At 54.6% G+C, this 13,078-nt stretch overlaps 1 long non-coding RNA gene across 1 annotated transcript; it reads right to left on the bottom strand.

Moving 5' to 3' along the window:
• Nucleotides 1-3,574: 3,574 nt before the first annotated feature.
• Nucleotides 3,575-12,828, bottom strand: LOC135286193 (uncharacterized). The gene is made up of 2 exons (XR_010350654.1): nucleotides 12,337-12,828; nucleotides 3,575-12,251 (listed from the first exon to the last, which is right to left on the bottom strand). It is a non-coding gene; the product is annotated as an uncharacterized LOC135286193 (long non-coding RNA).
• Nucleotides 12,829-13,078: the final 250 nt, after the last annotated feature.

Below are 13,078 nucleotides of genomic sequence, written 5' to 3'. Positions count from 1 at the left end.
GAGGGAATAATGGAGACTTTGCCCCTTTAAACATGATTTACTGCAGCATTTCCCAGCGCTGGGCTCTGAAGCGGGAAGGAGCTGAGCGTGGGCACGGCCTGAGCCTGTCCCTGCTGTGTTTACCTGCCCAGGTGCTCTGTGACCCCGTCACGCTGCCTGCCCAGCACGGCCTGGCACGGGGCTGGCATGGAGCAAACACGGGAGCAGCCCTGCCCTGCTGGGCGGCACAACCCGGCCTGCCCGGAACGGCCCCCGCACACTGGGGTGGGCTGGGGGTACTGGGGTGTGCTGGGGTGGGCTGGGGGGTACTGGGGGGTGCTGGGATGGGCTGGGGGGTACTGGGGGGTGCTGGGATTGACTGGAATGTGCTGAGATGTACTGGGATGGACTGGGATGTACTGGAGTGTGCTGGGGTGTACTGGGGTGTGCTGGGGTCTGCTGGGATGGACTGGGGTGTGCTGGGGTGTACTGGGGGCACTGGGGTGTGCTGGGATTGACTGGGGTCTGCTGGGATGTACTGGGGGGTGCTGGGGTGGGCTGGGGGTACTGGGGTGTGCTGGGGTCTGCTGGGATGGACTGGGGTGTGCTGGGGGGTACTGGGGTGTGCTGGGGTGTGCTGGGATGTACTGGGGGGTGCTGGGATGGGCTGGGGGGCACTGGGGTGTGCTGGGATTGACTGGAATGTGCTGAGATGTACTGGGATGGACTGGGATGTACTGGGGTGCACTGGGGTGGGCTGGGGGGTGCTGGGGGGTACTGGGATGGACTGGGGTGTGCTGGGGTGTACTGGGGTGTGCTGGGGTGGGCTGGGGGGTACTGAGATGGGCTGGGGGGTACTGGGGTGTACTGGGATGGACTGGGGGGTGCTGGGGTGTCCTGGAGTGGGCTGGGGTGTACTGGGATGTGTTGGGATGTGCTGGGCTGTACTGGAATGTGCTGGAAAGTGCTGATGGAGGATGCCAGGGCCAGAGCAGGGTGTCACTACCAGGAGTGAGGGGCACCTCTGCGAGATAACTCCGGCTGCCATGGTTACAGGTGGGCACCTGGGCTGTGGGTTCACTGGAGCCAGTGGCACACGGAGCAGAGCATCCCGTGCCAGCTGGGGACACCTGAGGCGGTGTGAGGGAGGCTGGCACCCACCAGAACCCCCCGAGCCCCCAGAGTGGAGCTGAACGTCCCCAGAGCTCCCAGGCAGGGAGGGCAGAGGGCAGCAGCCCCGGGGGTGGCAGGGCTGGGGCACAGCAGCCTCCTGGGACAAGGGGCAGAGGAGCCAGTCCCAGCCCTGGAGCCTTCTGCCACTTCTGGGTGGCACCTGAGCACCCCAAACTGGGCACCCCAAACTGGGCACCCCAAATTGAGCACCCCAAATTGAGCATCCCAAACTGGGCACCCCAAATTGAGCACCCCAAATTGAGCATCCCAAATTGAGCACCCCAAACTGGGTACCCCAAATTGGGCACCCCAAACTGGGCACCCCAAATTGAGCATCCCAAATTGAGCACCCCAAACTGGGCACCCCAAATTGGGCACCCCAAACTGGGCACCCCAAACTGGGCACCCCAAACGTCAAGGCTGCAACCCAGGCCAGTGGGACATCCCTGCCCATGGAACAAGATGAGATTTAAAGTCCCTTCCAGCCCAAACCATTCCATGATAATTTATTCTTATTTTCTCAGGTTTTTTTGGGAAGGATCAGTATCAAATGCTGGCTTAGAAGCTCAAACCCAGTCCTTGCCATTCCTCAGGTGCTGGCCCTTCCTGCAGGATGAACAAAAATCCTCAGCTTTTTTCCCCTCTTTAAAGGAGTAAAATAGGCTGGGAAGGAGCTGATTTATGTGGGGTTTTTTTAAGAGGAAAAGAATTGGCAGGTGCATGAGCAAGGCTGAAAGTATTTTCATCTGTTTTGGTTTGTAATGTTTAATGTTTTGTTTTCTACTTCACGAGTTATACAAAGGAATCACTCAAAACAAAGTTCTCCCATTCTGGTAAGGGAAAAAAAATCTGTGGTGGGACTAATGAGATTAATGAGAATTAGCTAGGCAAGAAAGAATCCAAAATATCTTTAAAAATGACAATTAGGGAAAAAAATAGAAAAGTTCATTTTTTAATTAAGCTTTGTTTGCAAAAAAATTCCAGACTGCAAAGAGTAATCAACTCATGCATAAAAAATGGCTTTAGGATCAATTTTAATTTTATTACCGGTAGTTTGGATTTTAGAAGTTACTGGTGGTTTTCAAATGATTTTTGCTATGGAAGTACAAAACACCTGTCCTAAATTTGTGAGCGCTTTTTTAATGAAAGGCTATGGAGAGAACTGATCAAGAAAACACATTTTTAAAAAAATAACTCTTGGCAGTTTGAGGCCAAAACAGCTGTGAAAGGATCCTCGCCTTGCCCCCTCTTTTTCCCAAGTATTTTAAAAGATAATCGCTTAGAACTCCTTATTTTTAGAAGCCTCCAGAAGGCTCAGCCGAGACCCAGAGGCCACCGTGGCTCAGCGCTGCAGAAGCAAATTATTTAGGCCAGTTTATCCCCGGCCAGAATAATTTACAATCGCAGTTTCCAGGCTGAGACAAGAGGCAGGGACAAAGCTCAGGCAGCGCTGCCAGCACCAGCCCCAGCAGGAACAGCAGAACACCCCGGCCAGCCAAGCTGATGAATATGTTAATCCCGAATATGATAATTTGCAGTAATAAAAAGCACTTCAGGATTTTTTTTTAACATTTCGGAGCAGAATAAATGGTGTGTGTGCGGCGAGGCTCCGGCTCTGGGCGTTCCCTGGCAGCCGGAGCTGCGCCGTGCGCGTCTGGCGGCTCCGAGCGCCCGCGGGTGCCGAGCGGGGCTGCAGCTCTCCCATGAATCACTGTTAGTGAGGGGTTTTTTTTTAATTTTATTGGTTTGCTTGCTGTTCGATTTGTGATTTTGCAATCCCTTTATGCCTCTCCCTACCAAGTTTTAAACCCCCACCTTCCCAGCTGTCCATCCCTCCTATCCCTGCCCTTTTTCCCCGAATCCCCCTTTCCCCCCCTCACTGGGTGTTAATCCTCCCCCAAACCTGCCCCTTCTTCTGGAGAATTCCCTATTTTGTGTCCTTTGGGACCCTATTACCCAAGTTATTCCCCTCCCTAGTGCTCCTTTATTGCTTCAAGAGCAAAGTACCCTGCCTCCAACCCTCCCCAACCATACCCTGTCGGTTTGCTACCCTAAACCCCTCCTCCCGAGCGAGGTATGAAAGCTCTTGTTAGCCCCACGGGTGGGTCTTGGGTGCTGATCATGAGCCCCAAGTCTCACCCCAAACCCGTGCTGCTGCCTTTTGTTCCTGTGCCCAACCCCAGGCGGTAGCTGGGATTCTGCAGAGCTTGCAAGGGGGGTCTGCGGCGCCCCAGTTGTCACAAAGTTGTGACAAAGTCCTTGCCGTGACAGCCTGGCGCCCAACGTGGGGCTGGAGAACATCAACGGCACATTTCCCAATCCCTGCAAAAGCAGGGGCTCCAGGCAGGCACTGGGATGTGCCCTCCCAGCCCTGTGGTCGTGTTTGAGGGTCCCAGGATGAGGGAGAGATGAGAATCTTGACTCCATCTTCTCAGAAGGCTGATTTATTATTTTATGATATTATATTGTATTAAAAATGCTATACTAAAAGAATAGAGAAAATGACACAGACAGAAAGCTAGAAAGGAAAAGGAATGGAATGGGATGGAATGGAATGGAATGGAATGGAATGGAATGGAATGGAATGGAATGGAATGGAATGGAATGGAATGGAATGACAACAAAAGCTCGTGACTCTCCGAGAGTCCAAGACAGCTGGACCATGGTTGGTCATTAAGTAGAAACAACCCACATGGACCCATCAAAGATGCACCTGTTGCATTCCACAGCAGCAGATAATTATTGTTTTTTCTTTTCCTCTGAGGCGTCTCAGCTTCTCAGGAGAAAAAATCCTAGTGAAGGGATTTTCATAAACTATCACAGTGACACACCCACAGGGATCTCCCAGCCAGGCCCCGGGCTCAGCCCCCCTGGCAGAGCTGATGCCAGGAGCAGGGGGCACAGGACAGGGATGCTCCTGGCCACGGGCTGCTCCTGGCCCAGCAATGCCAAACCAGCTGCTCAGGAATGCCCAAACAGGTTTTTTTCCCCTGTTTGTTCATTTCCCAGTGGGAAAATGTTGTTTTGCTACATGACGGGGTTGGCAGAAGTTTAATGGGAGGTTTTTGTGTACCCAGGGTGCAGCTCCAGGCAGCTGGGAGGTGACAGCAGGAGGGACAGCAGGGCTGAGGGACAGCCAGAAACTGCTCTGGCACCAGCTGGGCTCCAGGAGACTGGCTCCATGGGACTTCTCCTGGGGAAGCAAACAGGGCTGTGCAGGGGAATTTCTGCCCTGCAGCCCACAGGTACCAACTGCTCTGCACTGAGTCTTTCTCATTTAAATAAAAACAAAAAAAAGCCAAATCCTGGATCTGCATTTCAGAGCAAAGGGCGATTGAGCCCTAGAAGTGTAAACTGAAATATTTTCTGATCAGTTCTAAGCAGAAATATTGCTGCTACCCAGCACATCCAAACCCTTATCCCCACTCAGAGCTGCCTGCCAGCCTGGACACGATCCTGCCTCTCTCAGGGCTGGGTCCTGGCATTCACCATGGCTTCGATTTTTACATAAAACATCCCATCAGGCTCAGATGAACATAAAATTTAATCCATGCTATTCCCCCTGTACTTGCAGTTGTTCCTCAGGAAAATCCAAAATATTAAACTGTGATTTCTGCCACAGAAACGAAAAGAAACCCCAGAGCATTCACTCCTGATTTCTGATTAAACAAAACGAAGTTGTTACAGCTGAAGGGATTCATTTTATGACTATTTAAATTGGTAATTAATATCCATCCCTTTGGTGGGAAAAGAGTTATTTACCAGAGTTTCCCAGACTGGATGGGACAAATAAACTTACCAGAGTTTGGAAAACAGAGGCTCAAATCTGTTTATTTCCCACTAAACATTTTGCAACGCTGCTGACGAGAAGCAGTCAGAGGAGCAGTCGGAGGAGCAGTCGGAGGAGCAGCCAGGGGAGGAAATGCGTCCAGCCGGGATTTCGGGGGGTTTACCCAGAGCCTGGCACGCAGGGGGGGCCGAGGGCTCGGTCTCTAGGCGGAGAGGCCGCGGGAGCCGCAGCCGCGCCCGGCAGAGCGCAGAGCTCGGCTCAGGCAGAGCTGCAGGAGCACAGCTGAGCGCTGGGCAGCTGGAGCTGCAGCCAAGGCCGGCAGGAGGGACACTGCTGCCACTGCCACTGCCACCGTCACTGCCACTGCCGCCCTCCGAGCCCCCGGGCTCTGCCAGGATGGGCACCGAGTGCCCCCGGCCCCGCTGCGGGCAGCCGGGCACCGAGCCCCTCTGCAGCCACAGCGCCCTGTGCCCACGGGGACCTGGGCAAGGCAGAAGTGTGGCTGTAATTGGGATTAATCTATTTTTAGCAGGCTGTCTGCTGCCCTGTCCACGCTCCAGCTGAGATGTTTAATTCTGTCCAGCTTGACTCTTTCTGCAGTGGCACCCAGGACTGATTTTTCTTTCCTTACAAACCTTGAATTTATTTCAGTTCTTGGTTGGTTTTTTTTTTTGGTTTTTTTTTTTTCCTAATTCATTGTTATTCCTTGGTTTTTTTTTTTAATCTTTTTTTCCCCCTATCTACAATAACTGGAAAATCCAGCACTGAAGTAATACAAAGATTGCTGTATTATTAAAAAAAAAAAAAAAAAGTTATACAACATTTACTATCATTATTATTCATTTTACTATGGAGTTTGGAAACCTCGTCATAGATCAGGAATGTGTTGTACCCTGCGCTGCACAAACAGCACAGAAGGAAAATTGCCTCTTCCAAGTTATATTGGATAAAAACACGCAGTGATACCAAAAGGATTTTGGTAAAACAGCAGCAGGACAAGATGTTAAAGCCATCTCTGAGCACCTCACCATTCACTGACCCCACACTTAAATACCTGCCGTGCGTATCTTTAACCTTTTATGAGGTATTTGCAAAGGGAACTTCGAGATTAGACTTGGGAAAACACCCTGGAACACAGTTGGACCGACATCAAGAGGCTGCTCTGGCCCGGGAATGTTTGCCTTTCCCAAATCCTCCCGGCCCGTGCCAGAGCAGGACCTGCTGCCCAGGGAGCAGAGCACGGGGAGCCAGAGCAGCTCTTTGGGCTTCTCCTGGCGATTGGGAAGATGCTCCGCAGGGAAAACCAGGGGCCCGTGCCCAAAGCTGCCCTGCAAACCCAGCCCGGGGCCGGTTCTGTGGGGTTTGGACCCTGCTGGGTTTGGATCCCTCTGGGTTTGGACCCTGCTGGGTTTGAATCCTGCTGGGTTTAGATCCTGCTGGGTTCGGACCCTGCCGGGTTTGGATCCTGCCCAGTTCGGACCCTGCTGGGTTTGGATCCTGCCCAGTTCGGACCCTGCTGGGTTTGGATCCTTGCTGGGTTCGGATCCTGCCCGGTTCCGTCCCTGCCCGGTTCGGTCCCTGCCCGGTTCGGTCCCTGCCCGGTTCGGTCCCTGCCCGGTTCAGTCCTGCCCGGTTCGGTCCCTGCCCGGCTCGGTCCCTGCCCGGTTCGGTCCCTGCCCGGTTCGGTCCCTGCCCGGTTCGGTCCCTGCCCGGTTCCGTCCCTGCCCGGTTCGGTCCCTGCCCGGCTCGGCCCCTGCCCGCCCCCTGTGCCCCGGGCCGGGGTGACTCACGGAGCTGGGGGTGCTGAGCTGGAGCGCGGCTATTTCCGTGCTCCCCCTGCAATCGCTGCTCCTCCGGCTGCGCTGTCAGGCACCTCAGCACCCCCGCCGCCTCTATTCTTAGCAGCTAATAGCTGAAATAATTCCTTTTGTCTCCGCGCTGCTGGCTCCTTGCATCGGGAGCTGCCCCCACAGCCGCTGCCAGCGCTGGGAGGGCGGCCGGGGGTCCCGGGGGTGAGGGCGGTGTCCCTGTATCCCACCGGGAATTCTGGTGTGGGCTGAGCATCCCAAATACCCCGGCCCCGAGTCCCACACAGGCCACGAAGCGGTGCCTTGAAGCGGCTGGGATGTCAATGCGGTGCCACCTCTTTGAAAAGCATCCTGGCACTTCCAGCTGGGTTTCTTAGACTTCACCGGAAAAATTCCAGGTTTTCACCTGCGGGCTCCCATCCCAGTGCCTGCTCTGTGCCGTGGGCTGGGTTCACACCGAGAATGCAAACGCTCCATGCCAATGCGACTCCCCAGTGCCAGCACAGCCGTGCCAACACATCCCCAACAGCGCCCGGGAGCGAGCCCACACCTCTGGCAGGGCTGGCAGGGCTGGCTTTCGATCCCAGCACCAGCTGTTCCACACAATTCCTTTGGACCACCTCCCGAGGGGCACCGTGAGCCCCCTGGCCCGCTCTCTGTGGGGCTGTCAGCTGAGCACACCCAAACAGACACACAAAATCCGCTTTGGAACTGTCTGGGAAGGGGTTTGTTGCTCTTTATCTGCCTGCTGCTCTTCCTCCTGCTGCGTGGGACCCCAGGGAGAGCAGCAGAGTTCCAAATGGAACAGGGTGCCCAGTGGCTGTCCCTGGATCCCTGGAGGCATCCAAGGCCAGGCTGGATGGGGCTTGGAGCAGCCTGGGATGGTAGAAGATGTCCCGGGGTGGCACTGGATGAGTTTTAAGGACCCTTCTAACCCAAACCATTCTGGGATTCTGCTGGGCTGGTAAAGAAAGGACTCACTGGCCATTTCTCTGGAATTCACTTAAGAAGCTTGTCTGGAAAACAATAAACCTTTTGGAAAAAAACAAACCCTGAATGTTAGTTGTGACTCTGTCCCTCACTGAGGCTGTTTGTAAGGATGAGGTATCACTGGCAAATCCGACAAGAGCTACCCCACATCAGCACCTGAAAAACTGACCATTCTGCATTTTACAGCAGCTTTTAAGCCTCCGGGTTGGTAAAGCGAAGAAACTTTTCCACTGCCCTGTCCACCTTTGCCCGATTCTTTGCTCCTTCCGTCTGTGGCCAGCCACTCCCGCGGGGATGTGCCAAGCGAGGTCGAGGGGTTACACATTTACAGCTGCCCAGACTTGCTCCGGCCCGGGCAGGAATTCACTTGGCATAAACGAGGCCTTTGGATTATTTATCTCAGCCTTTCAGTGAAACAGGAACATGCCCTGATTTCAACAATCGTGCTTCCTGCGCTGGGGGAAGGTGTGGCCGATGGCATTTAAACCCAAACCCGAGCCAAGGCTTCCCTGGCAGGAAGCTGGAAGTGTGGGCAGGACCACGAGGGTTTCCTCCAGCCCTCAAAACACCAAGGGCCTCCCTCAGGTCACTTTATCACCCCAGCAGCAGTAATGATGTGCACGAGGGTGAGATTTGGGGAGTGTCAGACTCCGTTTGTTGTTGCTATTAAGGTCAACGCAGCGTGGCAGCAGAAAATCACACAGGAGACGCCGGAGAACTGAGGATGAACCTTCAGGTACAGCCTGGCACAGAGGCAGGGCAAGCCCAAACTTCCTCTGGAAGCCGAGGAATCCCTCCCTGATCCTTTCGTGGTGCTGAGGGAACTGTCAGTGACAGTCTGGAGGGTCAATCCCCTCCCTCCCTCCTCAAAAAATGGTATTTTCCCCAAACATCCAGCCCAAACCACCCCAGTTGCAAGTCCTGAAATCTTGCTAGAATGTTCAGCACTATAAAAACTCTCTGTTTTATTAATCAGCACTGTAAGCACTCAGGGCCCAACTGTGATCAGCCATGGGGTCACTCCCAGTTTTGGAAGAGATTCCTACCCTGCCATTCTGATGGAGACACTGATCTCCCCAGTCTCACACCACAGCCATGGATTATTCCCATTTTCCAAGGCTCCTTTCTAGCCCAGGACTTTGCACCCTCATAGGCAGTTCTTACAAAATCAAAGCTCTGCCTCCTACTTTTAAAGTCTGTAAGGAAAAGAAAAAAAGCTAAAAAAAACCCAACCCAAACCAGTAGCTACAAATGGAAATGGGCTCCAGTCAAATCAGAAAAGCAGCCTAGATTTTTATAGTGAATGTCGAAGATGTTCAAACCAGAAAATGCCAAATCCTGCCCAAGAGTGTCAGGAAATTTCTTTATGTTTTAGGCCTCATCACTCAGTTCTGAGGGCTGAAGTTTTCCACTGGCCCAAGATTTCTCCCACAGTTGATTGCTCCCCAGTGCAGCACAGCTCTGAGCTCTTCTTGGGAGCCAGCAAGCACCTAGAGCCAGGCAAAGACAGAAACACCCCAGGGCAGGTGATTTTCAAAGGAAAGCAAACCATAAAATAAACAGTCCATTTCTCCTGAAAGCAACCAGAAAGAGTCATTTGGGATAAATCCAAGCTGGTTTCACCTTCCTGACGCACCACAGGCCTGACAAAAGCAGCGTGAGCTGCAAGCACCTTGAACTGCCCCGTTTCTGAGGCTCCCAGCTTTCATCTGGCTCGGGTGTTTCATCTCGCTCTGTCACATCTGGAGCTCCCTGGCTCTCGAGGTGGGCTCTGCCTGCCTGCACAGCGTGGTGCAAACCACCAGGGAGAAGTGGGAGCACAGAAAACCCGCCCTGGCCCCGCGTGCTGGGGCTCCTGAGAGCATGGGGGTGCCTGGAAGCAGCACAGGCCCAGCAAAGCCCGGCCTGCTTGGGGGGATGGCTCATTTCAGGAGCCTGTGCTCGCTCCCAGCCATTAAGGAAGGAGTTAATCCCTGCAGCTTTGGCCACAAAGTGGATGTGTAAGGCCTGGAGTCCCATGGGCTCGATTGCATAAGAAACCATGTATTGTGGCATTTAGTTGATCATGCACTACTTCTTCTGGTCACATGGAGGCTTGATTTCCCCTTGCATCAGCTACTACAGACTTTTTACATTTCTCATACTGGTGTCTGTTCAGTTCAGCGGGGTCATCCCCTTCACCCCACAGCACAGCCCGTGCTGCTCAGCCAGCCCTGACCCAGGGGATCTCACCCCATTTTTTGTAGGATTCTACCAGAGGAACCGGGCACTTGTAATTTTCCTCATTTGTGTCTGTGCGTAACAGGTGTCATTTTCAGTGTAGTACAGACAAATCCCAAAATAGCTCAGGCTCTTCAGACGCCGTGAGGAGAAAAAACCGTGGTTACTTCAGCTTTGGTTGTAGTGAAAAACCCAACGCTCGCAGCCGGCTCTGGAGTCAGAATTAAAATGGCAGACGGAGGAGTGGAGCAGGGATCTCTGCATTCCGTGGCTCCTGACGGACTGCTCCTCGCTGCTCTGTGTGTGCACATCAACTCCCTCTCAGTGCTGCCTCTCCATCAGCTTCCCTGGTTCCCAGGAGCTGCACCTACCACGGATCCTCCTCCACACTTCCCGGGGCTGGCAGAGCTCTGCTTCCCCTGCCGGTGCCGGGGCTGGCCGGAGGCACCGGAGTTATTCCAGGGATTTGGGGGGCAGAGGCAAGGAGAGAGCGTGCAGCTGCAAAAGGCTCCGTGCCTGGGGATGGTGCCTGCTGTGCTGAAATGCAGAGCTGCCTGTGGCCTGTCTTTGTCGGGGATTATTGGATTCTGTGGATTCTGGTGACTCCAGGAGCGCAGTCATTAGTTCCCCTGCCTACGCCGAGCGTTTTGAATCTGTGTGTGTGATAACACTTATTAATGCTGCTCAGATTAAGAAGATCCTGTGGCTTTCCAGCACTTTCAGCACCTTATCTCATGCCACGCATCTGCCCAGCAGCTAAACCACACTCAGATCAGTGTCTTGTGGCCAGCAGAGCAGGGCTTGTGGGGCCAGCAGTAGCCTCATGCCTGTAAGTCCTGCATTTGTTCACAGCAGCAGCTCCTCTTAAGCTGCCTTGTGCTTCAGGGGATCTGCCTGCTGAGGATTTGCAGGACATGGGCCTAAAATATTTCATTTCAGGAAGTCAAGCAGTGGTTCCTGTCCCCGAAACAGTTAATCAGAAAGCACCAACTCTCTGCTGCAACGTGTGTGTGCGTGCACGTGTTTTTGTTTTTTAGAGCCAGCAAGATTTGCTTTGGTTTTTTTAAAGCAGAAAACACCAAAAAAGTTGGCTGTGGTTTCAGCTGCTATCGCTCGAGATTTGTACTGCTGACTACCAATCCTAAAAGAGTTAACCTGGCAAGTATGACTCAGAAGCAGAGAAGGAGATGCGAGGCTGAGAGCCGAGGAGGAAGCGCAGAAAGAGAGGTGAGGAACAGAATAATTGCCAAAAAAAGGTGCAGAGTCCAGGAGCGACATTCTCTCCGGTCTGCCTGGCCCTGGCACCGCTGGCACGGGCTCCCTGGAAAGCTGCAGTTCCGCTCTTATAACACAAGGAGCAGGCTGGAGAATTTAGAGCTGCGTCACAGAGCTCAGCGAGAGAGTGAGAGAGCAAGCTCCGTCGATAGGTCTACCAGCAACAGCCCTGCTGCAGCAAGAGGGGAGAGAGGCAGCAAGAGAGGCACAGAGGGCTCCGGGGAGAGAAGTGGCACCAACACCACGGACTGGGCTCCTGCCACCATCCACTGCCACTTGCACCTCGTACTCGGGCTCGCCTGGCGTAGGAGGCTTCGCCCATTGACGATGCTGGAGACCCGGCGCGCTTAATCCCACGGGGAGGGAGAGTGGGCAGACGCCGAAAGGGTTAACGGGAAGGAAATTTCTGGAACCTTCTCTTCTGCGGCGCTCCAGAGCGAGCGGAGGGCTGAGGACTGCGCAGATGGTGCACGGGCACGGCTCCTCGGTCCGGTTCGTCTGCCTCACGTACGTACCCTTTGATCAGGATGGGGCTGGAGCTGCAGCTACGTATTTGGATTATTTGCAGGGCGTCCCTTTCCCCCGGCGTCCCTAAGTTGGGATCCCAAAGTGCCTTTATTATTATTTTGGCTGGGCAGGATTGCTCTGTTCTGCGTCAGAGCTGTTTTCTCAATGGAGCGACGGCACAGGTTGTACTAATGTCACTCCTGCCGGCATTGCTGTACTGCAGAGGAGGGTAGTAGTCGTGGGGGAGAGATGACAACTTTGCAAAGACTGCTGTTTTCCCGGTTTGTCTGGGCTGTTTATCCCCCCCCGTGTCCCTGGAGGCTGGCATGTCAGCGAGGGCTTGGTGCAGGGGTTAACAGGCGCCCTGCGATTCGGAGCTCGGAGGTTTGTCACTGCGTAGTTCGCAAAGTGGCAAACGGTGACGCAGTGATCATTGCAGGGCACGTCGTCCAGTTTTTAAAAGCACTGGGGACAGGTAGACGGGTGCCTTCCAGACGCTTCCACACCAGCTGAAAGGGGTTAAAGATGAGTCGAGCCGGGAAGCCAGCATTTAGGGATTAAATGTCATCATTTTGGCGTTGGAAAGTTGTTTACCTTGCTCTCTCGGTGTCTCCATGCTGGCAGGCGGCCAGCTCACATGTGATAGTCTTCCCTGGACTGCTGCATCATTAACGAGAGCCAGCGCCGGCTCCCATTGGCCGGGGAGGGCGCAGCGCCGGGGCCGCGCCGCCATTGGGCGCAGCGGGGATGGCAGGTGGAGCGCCCGAGCCCATTGGCCGTGCGCGGGTGTCAGCGGAGCGGGCAGCGAGCGGGCTGCCGTGCCCTCCGACACTGCCCGCGGACACTGCCCGCTGCCCGTCCCTGTCTGCTCCCTACTCCCTGTCTGCTCCCTGTCTGCTCCCTATTCCCTGTCTGCTCCCTGTCTGCTCCCTGCCTGCTCCCTATTCCCTGCCTGCTCACTGCCCTGCTCCCTATTCCCTGCCTGCTCCCTGCCTGCTCCCTATTCCCTGCCTGCTCCCTGTCTGCTCACAGCCCTGCTCCCCATTTCCTGCCTGCTCACTGCCCTGCTCCCCATTTCCTGCCTGCTCACTGCCCTGCTCCCCATTCCCTGCCTGCTCCCTGTCTGCTCCCTGCCTGCTCCCTATTCCCTGTCTGCTCCCTGCCTGCTCCCTATTCCCTGCCCGCTCCCTGTCTGCTCACAGCCCTGCTCCCCATTCCCTGCCTGCTCACCGCCCTGCTCCCTATTCCCTGCCTGCTCACTGCTTGCTCCCTGCCCTGCTCCCTATTCCCTGCCTGATCACTGCTTGCTCCCTGCCCTGCTCCCTATTCCCTGCCT

This window comes from Passer domesticus, chromosome 25, assembly GCF_036417665.1.
Source record: "Passer domesticus isolate bPasDom1 chromosome 25, bPasDom1.hap1, whole genome shotgun sequence".
In the NCBI taxonomy this organism is placed as follows: domain Eukaryota; kingdom Metazoa; phylum Chordata; class Aves; order Passeriformes; family Passeridae; genus Passer; species Passer domesticus.
The sequence above is the reverse complement of the archived record's forward strand: the minus strand, read 5'-3'. Positions and strand labels throughout refer to the sequence as shown.